Source organism: Phaenicophaeus curvirostris, chromosome 1 (genome assembly GCF_032191515.1).
Source record: "Phaenicophaeus curvirostris isolate KB17595 chromosome 1, BPBGC_Pcur_1.0, whole genome shotgun sequence".
NCBI classification, from domain to species: Eukaryota; Metazoa; Chordata; class Aves; order Cuculiformes; family Cuculidae; genus Phaenicophaeus; species Phaenicophaeus curvirostris.
This window is the reverse complement of record NC_091392.1, coordinates 31,446,162-31,470,768: the sequence shown is the minus strand read 5'-3', so window position 1 is coordinate 31,470,768 and position 24,607 is coordinate 31,446,162. Positions and strand designations below refer to the sequence as shown.

Below are 24,607 nucleotides of genomic sequence, written 5' to 3'. Positions count from 1 at the left end.
GGGCTCAAGTGGCAGGGAGGATTTGAGTTCTCAAGTAAGCAGAGTTGGATGATGGGAGTTCACTGACAGCGTTGAGATTTTGGAACGAGGTGGGAACTGCAAGACAAGAGAAGCAACAGAAAGGTAGGTGAGGTGAATCAAGCTCTGCGTCAGGCCAAGAGGTCCATGAACCAGTCCCGTAGTAGGGCAGCAATAACAAAGATTCTGGCAGTGAAGACAGGAGAAGAAAGGTAAGGGGCAAACACACATACACATGCCCCAAGCCCCTGTACCCTTCTATTTTCCTGATGGAAACACTGACAGCCCCAGGCCTGTCCTGACTGGGATGTGCAGTAAGTCTGCCCTTTTCTAAAAAAGCAAGCTGAGACTGCTATAGCAACAGCAATTGATCCTGACTTACTGAGAGGAGGGGCTTAATGATAAGAGACATCTCCCCTGCGGTTTGACATCTGCTCTCTGAAGAGCTGCCATTGCATATGGAATGTGACTGAAAACATAGATTCAAAACAGTACTTGCAAAACAGAATTGTGATTTCAGAAGATCCAGCTTAATGAAGAGGAAAAGCATAGTGAAGAACCTAGACTTCAACAAAACAGATAATTCCAACCTTTCTTAAACAGGTAAGAGAAATATTTAAATATTCATTTCTCCTGTATTCTTCAAAGCAATATAATTTTCCCTGTTTAGCTATTACACGCTGATTAATACATACACATGTATATAAATCTCATAGTTTTTAAAGTACTTCTTCACAAGTATTGTCTTTGGTGGACAAATTCTTATACATTACCCATCCTTCTACTTGCAGATGTTTGCCATATAGGACTTCATTAACTCATCACTTTTTAATGAAAGAAATAGTAGCTTAATCAAAATACAAACTGAGTCATCAAGAAGAAATGAAGTCGATATTAGCACAATCTATTTACCTAACTGCATACAAACACTGCTCTATATTATTTTTCTTCCCATTGTATTCATATATATAATATGCTCAATGCAGTTGAACTAAAATATGTGAAATTCTCCACTTAATATTCACATTGCATTGTATCTTTTCACATCAAGTCAATTGAACTTAAAAAGGGAACGCATGAGATGATTACCTAGCAGGTAAGATGCTAAAGTAAAAATTGCAAATAACGCTTGCTATTTTTGTAACGAAGCCTAGGTCTCCCTGTATATTGCTTTATTAATTTGAAAAAGTGATCTAAAAGGATATACTTTGAGAGCACATGTAACAGAAATATATTGGGGTGTGAACAGCTAGAAATCTGGAATACTATTTGGTAACTGAACTAGGTTTGTACTAGATTCAAACACAGTTGCAAGATACAAATAAAACTCTCAGAGTAATCCAAAGAAATAAAGGAGTTCATATAAAATCAGGGCTTCTGCTATGAAGAGCAGCAAGCAAAAAAGAGCAAAGGGTGAAGACACAGTACATAAGGAATAAAATCAAATAATACAAGCTCTTAACTCAGCTAAATCGCTCGGTTTTTCTTTTACTTTGGACTGAAGTCATCACTTATTATGACCTTATTAAAAATGTTGAAAAAAAACCACAGGTATGATAGGGAAGAATATGGTTCCTATTATATATATACACCTACATGATTAGATACTTTTAAAATAAATAAATGCATGAAACCGAATGCAACTTTGCAAGTTCAAATTAAATGTCATAGGAATGACTACCAGTGATAAACTGCGGGCTACAATTAGCTAGATATAGAAAACAGATTATTTTCAATGATATAGTATTTTTTAGCTCCAAAATAATTGCCCTCAAAAAAATAACTTTCCACTGAAACAAGGTGTTCTACCTGCTCCAAGACTTTGGAGGGCTTGTTACAGGTACAAGGGGAACATAAGAAAGTAGAGACTTCAGGATTCAGTGCCTGCAACAAACCAGACAGTAGATTAGCTAATCAGCTGAAACTTGCTTGACTTCCTACAACAGCATGCAGATGCTGCCAGGGACAATGACAGAGGAGGCTGTAGATACTCGTCGTCCAGCAGCACAGATCTAAGACATGTTTCTTTCAGATCCAGGAGAACAGACAACACAATAGGCAGATATGAAAACAGAGTCAATCAAACAGGACATTTGCTAAAAAATTAAAACTTTTCTAGCGTCTTTAGATCCACAGCCCACAATATGGACTAAGCATAAAAATCTTACCCATTAATTTAGCATGCTTTCTTGTCCCAATTACGAGTGACAGAGCCCATAAACTTCAAGCTTTTCCTGGGTGTATGTGTAATATTCTAATCTCAAGCACTTCATCAAATCAGAAGCATTCCTTTGATTTTGGATGCCTCATCATGTGATTCTCTGTCTGTCTATGACATGTTCATTGTCACCTCCATCAATGGCTGAAACTGTTCGGCTGAAAAATTAATCTCAATAAATTGGATGTATTTTTCAGCCTTGAAAGACTAATCATACTTTCATCAAAGTCTAGCAAGTCTGTTCTTAGTCAGCACTAAGACCATATGCAACTTCTCCCCTGTCACAGTGTAATATCATGGTACTGTTGCTCAGTCTGCCAGTGCTAAGATGTGTGTGTGTTGGCTGGCTTTCTTTAAGACTACATGGACTTAGCAGTGACCACAGTAAACTTCAGAAAAAAAAGAAAGTTTTCTTAAACTACAGATGTAAAATTTTGGACTTGAACTGTGGAGACAATCTAGTCACCTCTTGTAGCTCCAGTTATTCTGTTGGTGCTAAGATGGTAGACAGAAAACCTACCACTGCCTGATATAAAAAAAACAAACAACTCATCACTTATGAAAATCATTATGGCACATATGCAGCATTACTGGACATCAGGGTAGCTCTAGTGGCCTCAGGATATAGCATAGCATGCTGACTGTCTTCCCAGTGCAGTGTAACTGGGTCCTGATTACGGGAGTCTTCAAAATCTTCTGCACGAAGCTGGAGGCTGAACCCTTCGCGTTCTTCTCTTGCTTATTATGTTACCACGGGAAAGGTTCTTTTTATCTCTGCACCCGCTCCCCTGTGTGCACCCTGTAGGTCGCCCACATCAATCGTGAAGTACACTGTTTCAAGAACCTTGTCTTTGTTACTGTCTTTAAGCTCTACTATAATACAAAGAATTAATAGGAGACAGTAGACACACGGGAAATGCCTACACAGAGACATATTTTCTAACAACTCTCTGAGCTCCAAATGCACCTGACCCAGCTGTGCAGTTCCAGCACACCCAGCAACATAACTAACTCCATACAGCTCAACCCTGAATGCAGTCCAGTAAACTGAAGGTGACAAAGGGGATGCAGGATTTATTACTTCAGGTCTATAACTGCCCTAATGCAGTTACAAGGCTCCACATCCAGGCCAACTTACAGGAAAGTGGAGCAGGTGGCACAGCTATCTGCGTTCCTTCGTTTAAAAATCCTATACTTCTTTTCCAGGAGCCTGACAAGATCAGTGATGTGGCTTTACAATTCCCTCATACAGGTATAGCCATGCTGCTTGGGGCTTATTTGTACTGCCAACACAACCAGGAATTGAGTGCTTACTGCCTTCACTTGTAATTATTGGAAAGGAAGGCAGAGAGGTAGGAAATATAATTTACTTCAAATTACACAACCTCTAACCAAGAGGATTTTAGGAGAAGATAACTCCTATACATATTCAAATCGCTTTTAATTACACACATTATAAGAAAATGTTACTTAACTGTATTGTACATATTAGGGTGTCTACATTTTAAAGATTTTACAGGGATATGACATAAACTTCAGATGAAGAAAATAATTACACAAATTTAGATACTCACAAAAGCTATGGAGAAAACTAGGGAAAGAGTACAGTTACCACGCAGTGCAGTGCTTCATACTGAACAAAAGTACAAAACAAAAGTACATTTAGACAGCAAACATTGCCCACCTGTGGAGTACACATCCTAGGAGTGGAACAGATGGCTTTCTATCCATACTGCTTTTCTGTAAAAGTCATTTGACTGATTTTATTGCTGACCTTACAGATAAACAACGTTCCTCTTTAATTTCATTCTGTACAGTCTGAACTAGGTTTTTGTTAGTTCACTATCTAGATGAAACGTGTATGCAAACCATGGCTCCACTGTAGCTTACGTTTGTTTTATTTCAGCATACACCTGTGACATATCTCTGGAAAAAGTCATATTGTATTAAGGTAGACATGAAAATGAAACTTAATGTTCTAAAAAACCACTACTATGAACTTATTGCTTGAAGCTGTTTGAAAATTTTCAAGGAATCAATAACATTTTTATGAAATCCTTTCTTCCATTAGAAGTGTGCTTTGTACTGAGTAAAATTTTATCCTATCTCCCTGTCAAGCACAGTAGTGAACTCCCATCTAAAAACGGCCATTTGAATGACCCTCATAAAAAGCTCCTACTTGGTCAGATCTTACAGTTTGGCATCTGCTGCAGCATTTAGAGAGAGATTCTAGAAACACGACAAGCTGCAACTGGTGACAGCTCATTCTGGCAAAATGTTCCAGCCATTTTGGTTTTATTATAAGTACAAAATCTTTGGGATTAAACACAAGGCTTTACATGCATAAAACCCTTGCTTTGAAAAATACACTGCAGATCCATTTTCCAGACATCCCATAACGGGTCATCAAGAGTAAGACAAAATGAATTGTTTCTAACCCTACCATAAGCCTAATGCTTAATTTATAGAAGAAAGTTTAAAAAAGCATGTAGTTACTGACAGTGTGTGCTTTTTTTCTCTCATCTATGTCACGTCATTCTAAATATTAGAGAGGAAAGAATATGAAGGATATAATATATTTGGATAAAAGTTCACAAAGGTCTGCCTGTGCAGATGTTGCTGTAGAGTAAGCCTTAAGCATTACCTACTCAGCATTTACATTATTTTTAGATAGAAGAGAGTTTGTACATCATGCCATATTCCGAGTTCTTTTGCCAGTTTAAACATACTGGATTTTACATAGAAGTATTTAAATTTCAATTCAATAGATTTAATTCAATTTTTTTGTTTTAAAAGCTGTTAACCTATTTTTCTTTCAGGCATGCTCCATGGAAAGATGATGAATGGTACATGCACTACTTCAATTTGCCACAGAAGTCCTAAGCTGGAGTGGTACTGTTATTTGCTGATTCTGGTTTGTGTTTTCACTTTGTTAGTGGGGTTTCTAGGCAATATACTTGCACTACAACATTACCTGTACTGCATGAAGACATGGACTACCAATACTATATTTCTATTTAATTTGGCTCTGTGTGACTTTACATGGACCCTCATGGCACCTTTTTCAGTATTTTACATTCTCCAGTACTTATCCGACTACTCCAGTCAAGCATTTTATCAGATCATAAAACTATTTTTTAGTATTAATATCTATGGAAGTGTCTATTTTTTGACCTTTATCAGTTTGGACAGATATGTAGCTGCTGTCCACCCTATTGCTTCATTAATGTGGTGGGACAAAGAAAAAGCCACATTTTGTACAGTTGCAGTATGGATCTTCACAGTGATTGCATCAACGCCAGAGATTTACTACATAGTTACAGTTGGAAGACAACACGACAACATAGATTTCCTGGACGGCACTGTAGTACCTTTAGAATTTGCAGTGCCATTCACACTCTCCAAGTTTGTATTGAGATTCCTAATTCCAGTCACAGTTGTCTTTACATGCTATATGTTGACTCTCAAAGTATTACTACAACTCAGTAAACATCAGCAAAGAAGGAACAGACTTGCTAGACCTCTATTATTGATTTCAGGTGCTATGATTGCACTTGCTGTTTCTTTCATACCTTATCATGTTATAATGATGACGATACTAATTTACAGAACTAAGTGCCAACCACCTTGTGGAAACATAAGTACATTAAGTGCCATTTACAAAGTCACAAGTATCTTCTGCAGCATCAACTGTTGCCTTGACCCAATTATTTTTACAATAGCAAATAAGACATTTTATCAAAGAATTAAAGCTATAAAATGTCACCCCAAATGCCAGAGCTGCTGTTGTCTGACTGGAAGTGTAAAGGACATCACTCTGTCTCCAAGAAACACCAGCCTACAAAGACATGTATCTCCCACTGCCCATTTGGAAGTGGAGTAGAACATTTATATCTACTAGAACAGAAACACTAGGAACTCCTAGCTTTATACAGTTGGCATTTTAAATCTTCTTGTCATAAATACACCTCAGTTTATCATGAAATAGCACTTTTTACCTGTATGTGCATGTGATATGGAGTGAACAAGGAAGAGAAGTACTAACTGGCTACTCTAATTCTTGACCAGAAAAATACAGTTAAGACTAAGAGTACACAGTGTTGAGAAGCCTTCTTATACAAATTTCTGTTGATTATTTTTTCACGTTTCCAAGTGCCACTGTGATTGGACTGTGCAATTAATTACAATCATGATGCTTACAGCTGAACTTCCCAATCCAGAACTTCCCAGTTCCAGAAAGGCTTTCTACAAGTACCTCATTTTAATTCTGCTTACACAGTTGCTTGCTTCCAGCTGCCGGTGGAACCTCATTAACCCAAATAAGTGCAGCACATTTCCAAAAACAAATTGAAACCAAATAGTAAAGAGCAGTCACTGAGGTTAGTCAGAGCCACAGTGAATACACTCATGAAGCAAATGAGCATGGATTGGGGAGCTTTGTTAAATCTTTCCCCAGGCAGCAGTGGTTCTAAACTGATAGGCAAGTCATAATTCTGGTGTCCCACCAACCCTGGGCAATCATAGCTGTTTCTCATAAGTGTTCTGCTTCAGGGGAGCGTGTTGTTCTGCCATGAACCCTGAACCCATCAACAGAGAGAACTGTGCGCAGGAGAAGTTCGGAAATACAGAGACGGCTTAGTTGCAAGAAGAGTAAGAGATGCTGCTACACAGGAATGTTTCTCCTGTTCATTTAGGGTCTCAGCATCAGAGTTTCAGGACAATCTAAGGTAATTAGTTTACAGTGCATTTTTGCCGTTAAAACAGTACAATATATAATGATCAGAACATCCACCTTCAAGAGGGAAGAAATATGTCTTTCAACACACTGTAGAGGCAAAACAATCATGTTCCATAATCAACTTCCTCCTAACCTACTTTCTTGCTGTCTTATGCACAACTTTGTTAATTATAAAAGCCCATGCATCAGTGAGCACATTAACTTTCTTTTCAGAAGTTACTAGTGACAAAGTACATTGTAATATACTTTGAGCAGTGTCTTTAATTCTTTAATTTCCATGGTTTCAATATAAATTTGTCCTCAAATGTCTCTATGTGAAAATAGTTCTATTACATATGGGTATGAAATCTCTCTTGTTGTATATTTCAATTGTATTGAGTAAACATATATGTTTACACAGTATCCTGAACAATGTTTCTTTTTAATTTTCTATAACTCTCACATAAAATGAAGAACTAGGCCCTGATAACCTGAAACACTTCACATATGTTTGGATGTACTAGCAAACTTACAGAATCTAGTAGCAAAATTGCATGCCTGTATTCTGTGCAGGGAAGGTATGCACTCACCTCATTTTTTCCTTGGATAATTTTTTAATCTGCCAATTTCTCTTATTTTAAAAGAAAAATATTCACCTTTTTTTTTTCAAACATGAATTTTCTATTGAAAAAATGATCGGATTATTAACAATGCTTCCTTATGAAAGACAGCTTTTTAAATCCATGAATGGGCACCCATCAGCAATTACCTACTACAATATAGACTTACATCTCAGACTGACAGAAACAACGTCAATGCCATTTAGTGCCAAAGGTGCTCTCAGCACAAAAAAAAGGATAGAATAAGACAGATTAGTGTGAAGCTCTGGGTTAAGTGAGTTTATTGCTCCCACTGGATTGCACCCAAGATTGTAAAGTTATTTCCAAAATTAAAGACTTCCCATTTTTATCTTTCAGTCTGTCTTTAAAAGTACAGATGCACTGTTTCTTTCTTCTTTCTCCACCTCAATACGGCTTTACAGCAAGTTAATTTGTCTATGTTCAGGCTGGGTAAAATTCAATGTGAAATAAAAATACACTTTTAGATAAAATTAAACATAAAAACGCACTCTAGTTCTGGACTTGAAAAGATAACTTCACATCTCTGGGAAGCAGAGATTCTCAGGTTTCACCAGTGTTGTGGTTTGAGCTAAATTAGAGTAAGTTTTCTGACTCTCAACTCAGTCTTGTCTAAGTAACTTCATTTTCTGAAAGTTAACTGCATGTTTTCGACTCAGTATTCCTCTCTGGAAGTGATAACATGGGACACTGTTATGCAGAAAGGCCAATGCTTGTACTTATTCCTGTAGTAACCAAGGCCATCGGGGAGCTGGAGAAAAAGGGCCACACCTGCAGGGAGGGGTGGAATGGAACAGGACAGACCCTAAACTGACCAGCAGAGTATTCCATCCCATATACTCGGTGTAAAATTGAGAGATGACAAGGGTCTCACTCTCCTCCATGATGGCCAGTGTCCAGTGAGGACCTCACCTGTTTGGTTCCTCCTGATCCCAGATCTATGTGTTCCTGAATCCAGTTCCTGAGTCCAGCTCCTTCCTACCTGCAGACTCATTCCCTCATGTCTGATCCACAGTATTTGCGGTGACGCACAGTCGTCGAGGGGTAGGGGTGTAACCTCATATATCTGTAAATATTTCATTATTTTATAATTATTTTCATCATCATCATTATTATTGTTAATACTTCATTAAAGCTGTAATGAAATATTCTTCCCTGATTTACCCTCAGGTATTCCTGTCCCTCATGATACTCAGTTGTGAATACACCTTAGTGGCTGACAAGGCTTCTAGGCATTTGTTTGCCTTCTCATAAGTGATTCTAGAATCAATTAAACACACTCCTTTAAAGTGTTTTTGTTCAACTAGGCTGATCTAATGCTAATGTTGTCCTGACTGAAATCAAAGTTTTCCTACAAAACAAGAGTTAAAATGCAAAAGACATCTGTTCATATTTACTTGGTCATATTTTTATTTGGAAATGCATGCTCCTAAAATGTTTCATTATAATATTCTCCAGATAGAATGATATAGGCAAATAAAATTAAAGAACTTCATTCCATTTTGCTACAATAAGCGAATAATAAACTAAACCATTAAGAGCTAAAGTCAACATTTTCTAGTATGACAAGTAATGCTTCTATATTGGTTTCTCACAGATCTTTGTTTGGATTAAATCTGAGAGCACAGTATGCAATTAAATGCCCAACTGCTATAATGAGTTTGAACAGTATCCAGTATTGAATGTTGTAATAATGCATTAGCCTACAAAACTGACTGCAAGGTATGGGTAGCTTTCATATACTGCATGTAGATGTGAGATATCACAGTAATGGACATCTTTGCAATATACTAGCTGACTACAAACAGACCATAGCCTGAGACAGTTGGCTGTTTCTGCACGTGCTCAGCTGTGGTCAGAGAAATAACTTTCTCAATTGCTACTGTAAATTCAGCATTGTTTTGTAAGCAAAAAAAACATTATATCAAAAACCTCAAAGCTGAAGAGGTAAATTTTGCTGCAAATGTCTCAAAACTGCTTTCTAAGGAAATACATCTTTAGGTATCCACTGTTCTCCATTTGTCTTTGTAATACCTTTACTTTACAGACCAAGTACCTGAAATTTTCATAGTTATGAAGACATAAGCTCAACTGTTTTAAATCAAAATGTTTAAATGTTCCTGAAGTTTGGTTTTCTCTTCAATACACATAAAATAATTCATTCCAACATCAAAGTTTTTCCTTTCCATGCTTCAGAAACAGCTCACTTGCAAAAAAAATTACAAACAGTACCACAAGGCAGTTAAAATACTTCACCTTTGTACACTGCTTTTATCAGTGGAAGCCAATGCTTGTTAGACAGAAGAAAAAATACGCCTAGACTGATTCTACAGCTGGAGGAACTAAAGCAGAATCAGGTAATGTTGTGAAGTCCACCATCCACCTTGCAGGGGAATGTAGCTTCTCTGCTCCTGCCCTAGAGAAACATTTGAGTCTCAGGACTGCCGTGTCTCTCTGTGCTGTGCCTGGAGACCACAGTCAGGGGTGATGGGATGTGCTGCCCCTTGTGCAGGGACCTACAACCTCTATAGCCCCCTCAAGGTCTCTTTGCAGACCTTCTCCCAACTTACCACTTACCAGCACAGTCTCTTCCTCTTCACATGATTCAGCAAGGATAGGGCTTCCTCCAGTTGGGAAAGGTGAACCTTAATCAGGGAGAAGGCAGCTCTCAGCTTTTGCAGGCTATGGTAAAATGCAGCCTAATGTCACAAAACGTAGGCAAGGTCTCAGCTACTGACCTAGCTAGAAAAGTCATGTCCTCACAAAGTACACTGGCAGGGCAACGGGAACCTGTGATCTCAGCTTTCCCAACAGTCCAGCCAATATCAATCAGAAGACTGACATTTATAGCCAGGCATCTTCCCATCAGGCTTCTTGTGCAGCCCATCTTACCCGATTTGAGTGGCCTCGAGGGCCTGGTTTGAACAAATGCAGGTGAAATGTATAGCACTTTGCCTTCCTCTAAAATGCCACATAGTCTTTAAAGATTGCTTGATATTTCTCAAAGAAAAAAAAGAATGTTCTTAAGAATGCACATTTATCTTTTAATACCAAAACAAGAACAGGAAGATGGACTTTTGCTGGTGCAATGAAAGGGCTGACCTTTTCTTTTCTTAATGGACTACCCAAAGTAGAGTGGTAATGGTCAGTGCCATCTGCATTCACAAAGGCACAACATTCACACTTTTCTTTACACTAATTTCATTATTATTACCTAGAAGGAATACCTCAAGCTGCTATTGTGAAAAAGCTGTAAAATGCAGATAATGTGGGAAGACTTAAAGCTATGCAGAATTGCATTGTGTAGGCAGGCTTAATTCTGAATTTTTCTGCCTCTATTTCCAATATGCAGATTTAGCACATAATTTTAATTATAGATTTTACTCCTTCACTTTTACTGATACTATTACTTCAGGTTTAGACAATTGCGCTGATGCAGTTAAAAGGAAACCTGTAAAACTAGCTATTGATTTCCTATAACATCTTTTTAGAACATCTTTTAGTACGGAAGCAACTGAAAACCCTGTATTAGCAATAGAAAATGCTAACACATTTGTTCTGGAGGTTGTTGAGTCTTTCAATTCTACGCAACTGTATCCCAGCTTATAAAATGAATAAAAAATAAATTTCTGTCTTTAAATGTCCTCAGAGCTTACAAAAGACAAGTTGGTTAGAGGGTACATATTATATATTTTCAGTCTCTATCCTTTGAGAATTTCTAGCATTTTTAAGAAACCTATTTTTTTTCATAACTGCCAGAACTGTAAAAGTAATTTCATGATCCTCCTCCTTTTTTCATTTTAGAGCTGCAACGTTTCATTGTCTTACCTATAGTGCCTACAGAAACTACATTTTCCTTTACTGAATTCATTGCAATACAGATATCACAGTAGGTAAAATAAATACAGCAGTATTTATATCCCATACAATTCTGACACTGAGCTCTGAAGGGCAGGGCTGTACAATAACAGTCTAGCAATTTCTTGCAACAACTTGTCAAAATAATTATTTCCTTTTTTTTCTATACTGTTTGCTCTTTTCTCCAGAAACTGCACTGAAACTGATTCAAGCTTATCTTTAACAGTAAATACAGTTACTTACAATATCTACCACTTAGCCGCTTAGAATAAACATTTATAAAGCATTTTTGAGTCAGAAAACAAAGCTGTGCTTTTCATCACCCATCTGGGAGCCTCTACAGGTTTACAAATGGTCATTCCAGTAAGTGATCCAAAATCATAGAGTCATAGAATAGTTTGGGTTGGAAGAGACCTTAAAGATCATCTAGTTCCAACCCCACTAGATCAGGGTACCCAAGGCCCCGTTCAACCTGGTTTTGAACACCTCCAGTGATGGAGCATCCACAACTTCCATGGGCAACTTGTGCCAGTGCCTCACCACTCTCATGGTGATGAAATTCTTCCTTATGTCTAGTCTAAATCTGCCCCTCTCCAGTTTATACCCATTGCCCCCAGTCCCATCACTACAAGCTATTGTGGACAGTCCCTCTCCAGCTTTCTTGTAGCCCCTTCAGGTTTTGGAAGGTCGCTATAAGATCTCCTCAGAGCCTTCTCTTCTCCAGGCTGAACAAGCCCAACTACCTCAGCCTGTCCTCGTATGGGAGCTGCTCCAGCCTCCACAATGCAGAATTGTGGCACAGTAAAATGCAAACCTGATTGCAATATAACCATACAGAAGTATCAACATAGTGGAATATACTTATATGTAAATAGTTTAATGTCTTAAAAAATAGCACTCAAATATGCATAATAAACCTTTAGCCTGATTTGAATGACAAATGCTCCTTTCCATCAAACTGAAGTTGAGGCTGACAGCAAACTGCCGCCTGTAACAATAGTTCAGAACCAATAGCTTTGCCAGAGATTTTCTACAGGACTAAGGCAAGCAATGCTGTCTCTGGGACTCAGTGCAGGGAAAGTAAGGGTCACTACTCAGCATGCATGCTGAGCCATCAAAGACCTGCGGAGAAGAACAAAAGAGAAAAGGCAATTTACTTTTCCTCAAGGCAAAAAGTAGTCACATAGTCAGTCAAATACAGGAGACAGCAGGTGTTCTAACAAAAATAAATTGTGGTTGAACGAAAGTGAAAAAATGTCCATTTTAATTAAAAGAATGAGCTAGACTCCCTTCTGGTAAAGATCAGGAGTACGCTGGTTTTTGTCCAGAACCCCATAGCAGATGAGAGCTCTCATGCAGGAGGTTCCCTCTCTCTGGTTCTAGTTAAAGGCATAAAACACACAGAAAAAAGGAAATCCTGACCAGAGACAGCTTTCTGATTTAATCTTAGTATGTACAGATTAAGTATGAGACTTATTTTAATTCTTGCCTTCAATAAATATTGGCAACTAAGCTGTCTGAACACTGTAACTAAATCTCACAGTGCACAAACAGGAACCCCAGGGTTTACAGAGCATGTTTGCATTTCCAAGGCACAAGACAAGCGGAAAACTGATGTGGGACCAAGAAGAAGTACATTCCAGTGACAACCAAGACGGCTCTCTAGCCTACAATGAAACACTTAGACCAGAGCATTTTCAAACTAGATGAAAACCATTGTTACATAAGCTATATACTTCTCAACTAGCATCTGTACATGCATCCAGCAGACACTTGCCAGAGCAGCAAGAAGAGATACAACCAGTTAACCTACTCCTATATCAGTATTAGTAAGTGCTGGAAGCTGGATAAATCTTACATAGAAAAGGTTATTATTCTTCCAGACTTAAAATAGCCTTAGGGGTTAGGCAGTCATACTTCTAACAACTGAATATTGTGGCACGTGCAATATTTTGCAGGCTATTGTGCCCATTGTTATTTCTATACCTGCTGACAAAACCCCAACTTTGCCTCCGGTTCCCCAGTTTTCTTACCACCCCTTTGCCCTCCTACCAAGGAATGGAAGATGCAAAAATACTAGCTATTCCAACAAATCTACTTCATAATGGCACAACCAAAACAAGTGATACGGAATGAGCTTTCATTGGTTAAAATGTTTGGAAGACCTGTTTTAACTTTGGGCTGAAGTTTCCAGGTGCTGATAAATTTCTTCAGGGAAAAAAGGACATGTTCCCTACTTTGATAACATAGAATTATGTTTGCAGAAGTAAAAAGTGGAACTACAGTTATAACTTCTTTTAGCAACCTGCGAACTGGACTTACTGTATTTGACATTCTTTTCACACACTTGCAAAAAAAAACCCCATGAAAATCTAAGTATAAATATCTGTTTCATACAGATAGCTTCAACTAATGCACAAGTATCCTGCAGTGAAATAATATTAAGCATTGTTCATTAATCCCTAATTTGTCTTTCTAGAAGCAGCACATCATTCATCTGTACACCATGCAATGCTGTCCAAAAAGGATTATTTACTACACACAAATTGAAAGAGCAGAAATCTACAGTATCAGCTAAACCACTATATCCTATATCCACTGTATTTAGTAGCAACTTTGGAAAAATGGAATTTTAAATCATTTGATAGTACATTATATGCAAAAGTAACCACAGCAAATACTATACTGACATCTTTACTAGAAATACACTGGATGAAGAAACTGTGTTAACAATCAGTGAAACTTTGGATAAATTAACAGTTCTATAGCAAATTTCCTTTAGAGCTAAATCAGATATATAATGAAACAAAATTTTCATATTGAAAGAAAGCCAAAGAGTAGGTAGTTTCCACAGTGGAACACATAAAAATACTATTTCACAGTAAGCGCATAAAATGCTAGTAAGCTAGAAGGCTGGCTGGGGGTTGTTTTTTCCTTATTTTTAAAATGAATTATGAATATAATAATAAAAATAATGTACAGAAATATGCATTAGTTTTCTTCTTCTAGCATATTTACATCCCCTTATTTTAAGAAAATAATTCACTTTAACTAGCTGCCACATTCATTCAATACCACTAGAAGGTGCTCCTCCATTGAAAGATAATTATTTCAATCTGCATTGCTGCTTAAAGCTAATTTTCCTCTGATAACTGTGGCTCTGGCCAGTTGTTTACACAGACTGTAATTGCAACAACTGCCTCTATTATACAACAGCAGGAGCTCATATGCCATAACCATTACCGCAACAGGAGAATAACAGATCTCTTATCACTCATTTTCTGGATAAATGTGAATCCCAGCTGAGCAGGACTCCAAGCTGAGCAGGACTCCAGTTAGTTTTGTAGGAAGGTGAGGCATGGAAACTGTGGTGAAGTTGATGCATTGTAAAGAACCACAGTTTCTGTAAGGTTATGAATCATAGAATCGTTTAGGTTGGAAAAGACCTTCAAGATCATCAACTCCAACTCTAGCAACTCCAACTCCAAATCTAACACTGCCAAGTCCACCAAACCCATTCCTGGAGTGACTGGAGGCAGAACATATCCCTAGAGAGACATTTGCATGCTTGTCTTAAGTCTGAAGGCAGAAGGAGAGTCCAACATAAAAAAAAAAAAAGCCATAAGACAACCACACAAACATAAGCGTATGATCTATACCAATTCCACACCAACAGTATCAGGATATCAAACTGTACCTGGAAATTCAAGGATTAATAATTTATATTTCACACACAACCTTACACAAACCTTGACTAAATTAAGATGTAGTGTGATATCCAGTAAGGCATTCTGATAACCTTTGGGAACAAACAGGCTGCCTCTATAAGCTCTTTGTACATACAATACAAAACTGAGACTGAAATAATTGCTCTTATTTTATTTTTCTAAGGAAAAACTTCAGCCTGAGCAATGTCTTAAGAGTTTCAAGTTTTGTGTCATCTGGGATTGGGTAAGACTTTGGTGAGAAATGAGAAGTAAAAGGGGACTAGTCAGCTAAGACAAAATTCTGACATTTTCAATCAGAGAGGGTAAAGGAAGAAAGTCACCATACAATTCAAGCTGTTGAAACCATTAAAAACTAAGGTCAACCTCAGGAAGAAGATTCCTGCTGGTGAGGACACATACATGTGGCCTTTCCCAAATTTCAGTATCACAAGGGAAGCAAGCAGAGCATAATCCTCCACTGGAGGACTTTGCAGAGACAGTTGCAAGAAGCAAGCTAACTAAGCTTAGAAGCTACTCAGATAGAGTTCAGTTCATGAGAGAAGTCTTAATTATCAAAATTGAAATAACCAAAGGAGAAAGGTGCTGGTGAACTGTTCGGGATGAAAGCATTTTCTATGCACTTCAAAATGTTAATATGGCAAAAGGCTGTTCCCTGGGAAGTCAGATATTACTAAAGAAAAACATTCTACCTCTAAAGGTGCATCCATTCAACATTTAGATGGATGATAATTTATATAGTTCAGGACCTGAGAGAAAGCAAAATAATAAAGACATGTCAATGATGCATCTCTCAGGTCCAGAATGCTTTAAGTGCAGCATGACTGTGCACAGCATCTTTATCTTCAAATAGCCAAAGAAGAGCTCTTCATCTTGAGACAGCTGTGACATAGTGCTTGTTTCCTTGAGGTTATGGAGCACCCTCAGGTCTGCTGGTGAACATTCCCAGCTCTTTCAGAGGAAGGTCCTTTCCCTTTTAGAGTAAGGAATTCAAATGTCTTCAACAAAGTAAAAAAACTCTTCACTCATTTTGAAGTTGCACTTATTTTAGAAATACCTTGTTAGACCACATTTAGTTCATTCTATGTGTATTGAAAAATAACTGTAAATTCTGTCTTGAGACATGTACAATGGTCACAAAGCATCCACTGAGACTCCTTGAGAGGTCTAGTTATAAAGGATTTCTATTTCAAATAATATGAATTATTCAGTCACAAAAGGAATAGTGCCTTTCATAGTACCAAAGACACTTAAGTGACACTGACATGTTTAGGATACACATGTTTTTCCTTCTCTGAGGACGTGGTCTTTGAAGGACTTGACCTTTCCATAACACATCACACCAAGGAAATGGCTAGAATAGGCTTAACTTGCTTCCTTCAACAAGACGAAATACCATAATACAGCTTTGTGGCACGTCTCTTGAGAAATAGGGTTTGCAACTGCAAATAAGAAAACCAGTGATTGAATATATACTTAACATTTAATCAACTTCAGTGTAAGTAACATGGAAAACTTGTACTCAGTTTTGGTCTTCCAATGTAATTGTATCAGATGTTAATCTGATTTCTAGGGCACTACCCACAGGAGAAACTGAGTCTGTAGCAAATGGGGTAACTGTTCCAGGGGAAACGTATTGTCTTGAGTAGCTGATCTATGGAGAGGAACTTGTACAGTATCAGAAGAAACAGATGCACAAAAAATTTATGAATTACCACCAGAGGCCACAATACCAAATGAGAGTTTTGCAGAAAATGTATGAAAATACCATAATGTTTGAGACAGAAAGGATTTTGGCTCTCTAGAGTTCATCAGTGTTGGTAGAGTGCTGAGGGTAAGACCTTTTAGGTACATTGTGGGCCAACCCTGTGCAGGCAGCAGTACTGCAGTGCAGCCCTTTTGACTCTGAAGAGATCACTGACGCCTGCTTTCGTTCTGATATGTGCCACTAGCACAGCAATCAGAAATACAGCTTCAAGAGATCTGCTTTTTATCTGCAGCCTAAGAGATGGAAATCCATAGATATCACCGAGAGAGTAATATTCCCGTTTTTCTCTTTGAATTTAGATAGGTCATACAGAAGCGACCTCTATTTTAGATAAAAATTGTTCCACCTTTGGCTGCCACAGAGAGGTGGCACGTGGGATATAAACATAGCCCCAAGTCACTTCTAAGTAATCTAAACTGGTATGTACCAAGAAGAGCATCAAGCGAAGTAGAAGGCATGTTGAAGAAAACTATTTGCAAAGAGTTTACATTTTCATTTGCTATATGAGACTGATACAAAATTGAATGTTCTGCTAAGCCCTGGATTTCCCAGGTCAGAACTCCACAGAAGCTCCACATAAAATACTGGTTTTAAGTTTTTCCTACACTTTCTATACCTTCAACACATTCAACTATCAAGAGTGAATTAAGATTAATATTTTTTGTCACTTACATCTACAACCACAGATTAGCAAGAGAGGCAGGGTATTTGTGAGGTTTTGTTAATTAAAGCTGGGATTTCTCAATTCTTAGGCCTTTTTCCCTTTTCCTTTAGTAAACTAAAATTAAATATTGTTGTGATTGCTGTAACTCTCTAGGAACATTTTCCTCAATCCCACCTTACCTCTTTACACCCTCCCTGCCATAATTCTCATTGTCATTATTTGTTTAGCATGTTTGACTTTGGTTGAATCTTATACAGATTTAGCTTCTTCTTTGCTTTAGTATTAAATCAAAGAGTGCTTCTTAGTAGACACACATTGCGTCAGTGTCCCAGAAATAGAAAACATTATTTAGCATGTGCATAACTGAGCCTACAAAGCCCTAAGCAGCTGTCCACTTTGAAAGATCGGTGTTGCAGATGAAAGATAAATTCAAGATGTTGTAAAAGACAGGAAGACCTCAGCAGAAGAATCTACTCTTTTCAACCAACAGGAGTTTTCTAAACATTTTACCTTTTCTGGACTTCAGTCAAATGGCCAAAACCAACACATTTCCTGGTATCTTAACAGAAGGAGTTGGTAAATTTGGAGGTCTGTGAGTACATGTGAAAATTTAAGAAGGATTTGCTTTTTAGTAACAGGTAGGCAGGAACAAAGACTACTGTTAACTATTACCTTTATTATTTGTCTTCAGAATGACTGTCAAAAGGCATCTAAAAATAGGCATGTTTTTGTTTGAATTCTGAACAAATTATTGGGGGCTGGGAAACTATTCTGGGAGTTTTCAGTTCAGTCTTTCCTATTCCTATACCTTTATCTCAGAATCCACAGTGAGCTGCCATAAGATACTAAGCCAGAAGTATCACCGGTTTAACACATAGGTTTTGCAGTATTTTAACATCTTATACATCATAATAAAAAATAACTGATAATCAGATCAAAATCAGGTAGTTTACTGTAACTTACTCAATGGACAATTTGAATATGTCAAAGATACTAATTTTTATATCATTCCAGACGATTAACTGATAGATCCCTCTATCAATGCAGATAAGGCAATGCACAAAACATGAAAACATGGTTGTAGCTTGTTATTTTGAATTCATGTCTTAATAAATTATATTTCTGCCTCTTTATTCAGGTACAGAATGTAAGAAATCTTAAACTGCACTTCGCTGAACTAAAAGAGGACATCACTTCAAGCATGTTAAATGATTTTGGATATTTATATCAAATAGGAAAATAATGTTTTTCTAGTTACCATTGTCATCATTAAATAACATCATAACAATTGTTAAATTACCATCAGTATTTTTACTTGAAAATTTCAAGAGTCTTGTGCCCAGACACCTGTGTATTCCTCTGCTCCTAGGCTGGGCTGTAGAGACTGGACTGGTACATAACTACACAAAGCAAAATCGGTTCTAATGAGGCCGTCATAATGGCACCAAGGAACTATAACACACTGGTGCTTGGGCAATAACAAGTGAGGACTACTTGTGAATTAAAGCATACCTAAAAGGAAGGCGTGTCATACATAGTGGAAGGAACTCTGCTTAGGACTAAAATGCAGCTGTATCTGGAGTGAAATATGGTAGATGACTAAGAAGTTCTTACCTTACTTAGAAAACAAAGAAATTATAATACTTTATTTGACCCAAACTTTGGGAAAATTTGGATCAGAAGTCCTTTGTTTGTAGAAGCTTCACAAAATCACTGATTCTTACAATGAGTAACTCAACACTTAAGTGTTGATGTCTCAGTTCACCTTGCCCTGAGGCTCTACTGCTACCCTACCCAGGCTCCCAGTCTGCCCCTGGGAGACTCCTTTCCCGCTTGGAGCTACCAGGGAGAGTATAAATCCTCAAAGCAGAAAAGTCTCTAATGTTCCTGCCAGCCCCTGGCAGCGTCCAGCCAGTGGGGAACTGGGTACTGCCCCTTCTGACGAAAAGAGAGGAAAAGCAAGCAGAAAACTCTCTTTTCCAGCATCTGAAATGAGGTTATATGCCTCATCAGTAATCACATTTAGAAATATTGTTGTTGCTCTACCTGTCTCATACAAATCAATTAATGATCCCTCCTCCTCAAAAGTCACTCTGGTTAGTGAGTGCATTTACAATAGTTTTTTAATTATAAGAAATATATAAACCACACTTACTATTTCCTAAATAGTTCTTAAACACCAAGAATGTATCCACAGCTTTTTAAAGCCCAGAATGGGGAGTGTCCATTTTGGAATTTTTTTAAAAAAATAAGTATATAACTTCGTAAGGCAGATGCACAGGCTGATTTGGAGTTCCAGCAGAATCATACAAAGAAAAATGTCTGGTATGTGAAGGACCTTCAAGCCACTCCGACAGCCTAAGGGGACCTTTGAAAGGACACAACATGACCAAGGAGATCATGTTCTCCTTCAGGCTCTCTGTTGGGCAGATGGCAACTAATACCTTCTTCATCTCCTCATTGTAAGAATAAGGATAGAAGAAATTTGTTCTTGCACTAGGCTGCACCTGCACTACGCCCATCAGGCTGCTTCTGCTAGGAGTAAGCTCATTTCTATTTCTGGAAATCAAGAAACAGAGACATATTATTCCTGTAAGTGACAGGCATCATTCCAAATTCACTCCCAGTCTCAAATGGAATGGAAAATCTGAAAAATCACATCAAAAAGATCAAAGCACAAAGTTGACACATCAATATTAAGTAGCAATGAACTTATTTTTAGTTTTCAGTCACTGGATGCTAAATAGTCTCTAGAATCTTCCCATTACAGATAATCTGACACATGTAGCTCCTCTCACAGTCAGGAAAGGGATATGCACCCCCAGCAGAATCAAAGCTTTACTGAAAAGAGAATAATATTTTTGTAACTGCTGCCTGTACCACTCCATTTAAACACTATAATTTACTACCCAGAGGTAATATGGTATGAGACTAATCCCACAACTAACACTAAGAGCAGACAATAGCAGTAGTCTTCTCATTGAGCCTGAAGAGAGGGAACACTAAGAAGCTATGGCTCTTCTAAAAATACAAGAGTAAAAGAAGAAATTAGGAGGTCACTTGCATGTCTTTAATTTATATTTGAAAGGTCACTTGCATTCTCCCTCATGAATGATGTAAAGTGTATTTTAAACTGACATCTTAATTATGGCAACATGCCAGATCTGGAATCTGATGAGCCTGCACTCATTCAGTGGCTGGCTGTGAGCTTCTCCCTTTTTGTGGTTTTTTTTTTTGTTGAGGATTCTGGCTCTCAGAAATGCTTGCTCACAGTCATCTGTGCGTTATTATTAGCAAACTGTTAGACTGGCCCCTTGGCACATGCTTTATAGGACCATTATTGTATTGCTTCAACATTTTACTAGAAACAAAGGAGGTGAATTGACAGTGAAACAATCGCAGTAGACCTTGAATGCCTTCAACAGCATTAGCTTTATCATTGTTACTGAAATTCATACTGAACACTCTTGAAGACAGTATTTTTCACCAGCTATCACATTAATTGCTTTCTATTGGACTTAAGTCATCAATGGTAAAGTAAAATCAGGAACAAAGTTGCTGGGTATTAAGCGACAGATCTTATTGTAATGTAAGCCACAGAGCTGACAACAGAAAAGAATATGCTCTATCCATCAGGTTAGAATTTTATGCAAGTATCACCAGACACCCATCACTTGTTCGTAGAGATGGTGGCACAACTGTTCATACAACCACTATCAAACAAGAATGGGAAACAGTTAGGCTGAAAAATAACCATGTAAAAATCTTGTCATATCTCTGGGGTTGTGGGTTGTTTGGGTTTTTTTGCAAAACACATCACATTTGGTTCATTAGCTACTGCATAAGCACCACCATGAAAGTGATATGCCACAGCAATACTAGTAGAAATATCACAGCTTCGATTTTATACTAGCATGACCCCTAATACATCAGGATACTAATTAATCATATATATGTATGATTGTACAAATGTATCCTATGTCTGTTAGTAGCCTAACAGATTCACTTTCCTTATGTAGCGCATGATCATCCCGACTAAATCCCATTCTGCCTAATTTCCTCTTGCAATCTGTATACATTCATTGCTTCAGCTGATACACACTTTAATTTTCAGCATAAATGCAGACACTGAAGAGTCTGCTTATACTAGGTTTGCAATATCTTTTAGAGCCTTCCAGATAAGATGTTTGACAAAAAGAGTAATGCTTTCAGACAACAGGTCCTCAGTGGGTGTTTTGTTTGAAACTGTCTATCATGAAATTGCTCCCAGCATGGCACTACTATCCATTAAAAAATTTGCAACATTAGTGTACCCACAGCTCAGTGCAGTTCCTATAATGACTGCTTTATTTATTCACTTCAGTATCTATGAAGCTCAGATTATCATTTAATTCTAAACAAACTGCATACTGTGAACATTTGTAAGAAAGCAACCCATAAAAGTCATCATTTATGCAACTGCTCTGATTTGCTTGCAGAACTATGATTCCCCTATTTAAGAAATATGGTTTTAGTTCTATGTATCTTGGTTTCCACGATTTGTTATAACATGTCAAGTATTTGGTTTCTGTCCACATCATTTAGAAAAGAACTTACAAGTAGAAATCTAGGCATACTCACTGGCAATTGGATAAAATACAGTCTCTGTAATCACAGGCTTTTAAACATATTCTAATACATCCTTGTAACCACATAGAACCAGAAAAATGGGCAAGTAGATATACACGTTTTGTTCTATGTATGCTTTTAAAAACTCATATACGTGTATAATATGCAACATAAGGAAAGGCCTAATACACATGGGAAACAGTCAAAGCAAACATGGTAGACTGAGAAAATTATTTTTCCAAGTATACAACCCATTTATCCAGACTGCTAAAAGTCAGTTGAAATGAAAGATTATATTAAATTTATACATAATGATAGATCATATTTATACATAATGATGCAAAATGCACAGACTGAACTTTGGGCCAAAATAACACTCACTGAACTCAGAATTTGGGCCTGTGGTTGGAGTACAGAATTGCAACTGTGCATCCACTGAGAAGGCGCCAATTAAAACATACACTTTCTACACACTAAATACTGTGTTATTTTCCAGGCAGTGCTCCAGAGCCATATGACAAATATGCAAGAGCTTATTCTGGAATGTCTTTTAAGTTGGGATTTAAGATTTAAATACATTTTCTGAATGCAGTATCATCAAACGGGGTCAGTTTGTAAGCTTCTTCTGCTTTTAATGAAGAAGAAAATAAATCAAGATATCTCTAAATACATGCAAAGAATGTACTCAAGTAACTCTCTCATGCAGAACAAAAAACAATGGTGGTATATGTGTGTGTGTGCATATATATATATATATCTCTTCATTTTTTATTTCCCCACACCTCCAATATCCAACTATGACCTTTCATTTTCATTTGCAAAACAAAAAAAGCATGGCAGAAGACAATACCTAATCAAACGGAAGATACGTTTGGTGATAAATCAAAAGAATATAGTGAGTAACAGCCAAAAGGTAATTTTAAAATTCCATCTGTACTGACCATATGCCATAAAAATATAGACTGTAATAGATGAACACTCTTTTCCTTGAAATATTTATCATGGGGGATGTTTATCAAATGAAGTAAGTTATTTCTTGACTCAAGAGCAAGAAGTAATTGTTTTCTAATCTTGTTTTAAGTCATGAGCACTATCTTGAAGAAGTCCCTGAAGAGGTTACTGTACAATGGTTGCAACAAATATTATCAACAGAAAACAACCCACCATGTACTCTGGTTGAGATCTCTACTTCTTGACAATGTCGTTTGTCTACTCCCTTATCTCTCCATAAATTCAGACAGACAAAAGCTAAATAATGTTTCCAGCACTTCTCCTCCCACTTTTAGAAACATAACATGCTTGAACTTAACACTACTACTTATATAGTTCATGACAGTCATGGCTATCAGACACTGTCTGTCACAGATGGTAAACTGCATCACGCTGTAGCTCGAGCTACACTATTTTTCTAGTTCATATGCAAACTCAGCAGCAAGAAATGCAGAAGAGAAAGGGACAAAAGAGCAGGACGGGCATAGATAAAGAAAATCCTTTACCCTCCTCTTCATCTGAAGTGAGATGTGCAGACTAATCCTTCTCAAATTCAATTTGCAGTACACACTGAGAGCCAGAATCTGACAGGGGAAAATTGACTGGTGCTATTTGGTTTCCTGACTGCAGGAAGTTACTCATAGGTCACAATAAACAACCAGTCACAATTTCCCCTAGAATTAAGCAGAGAAATAAAAATAAATGAAAAACGATTCAAAAAAAATCAAACAGCTCCAAACAACTATACATGAAAAGAGAATTAATTAAATAGAAGAGAAAAGGACAGAATCTGCAGCTATTTAAAAAGATAGAGTAGGGAAATAAAAAACAATCAAGGGATGAATTCATGAAGTGCTTGATGCCTGAAGATCCAGAGGGCATACTCGGTGATGATGTCAATAAAATGAGGGATTTCTAGGCAGTGAAGACATTAAAGTAGGGGCAATAACTGGCAGGAATGATTTCAGCATGGCCTGTACAAAAGACACATTCAAGCTGTAAACCCACATCATCATCTCATCAATGCAACCACTATGTACACTAGCTAGCTTATAGCCAGTGTGGCCACACAAATCAGCAATACAGTCAGAGCTTCAGCCACGCAGACTCCCATCTGCTCCCAGCATATTTCCACTGACACACTGTGTGGGTGCAGTCCCATGGCACTCGAGCCAACGCAAGGTAGGGCTGCCATTGCCCCCGGCTATCTCAGCTGCATGGTTCCTGGTTGTTGCATCAACACTGGGATCCAAATGATTGCATCAATTCAAGGAACTGCTGTAGACAACAACAGAAGCAACTGGTTTTCCATGGGACAGTTGCCTGTGCTGGCTCACTGCTCCTTTACATTAACAGCAGCGCTGGCTCAAGGGAGGCACCAAAACAACGTGGTTACGGTTAGG

At 37.7% G+C, this 24,607-nt stretch overlaps 1 protein-coding gene and 1 pseudogene across 3 annotated transcripts in view; one reads left to right on the top strand and one right to left on the bottom strand.

The window, feature by feature from the left end:
• TMEM117 (transmembrane protein 117) overlaps positions 1 to 24,607 on the bottom strand; it is a 207,308-nt gene that overhangs the window by 178,507 nt on the left and 4,194 nt on the right. The gene's annotated exons all lie outside the window — the stretch shown is intronic.
• LOC138716577 (P2Y purinoceptor 1-like) lies at positions 552 to 6,119 on the top strand (annotated as a pseudogene).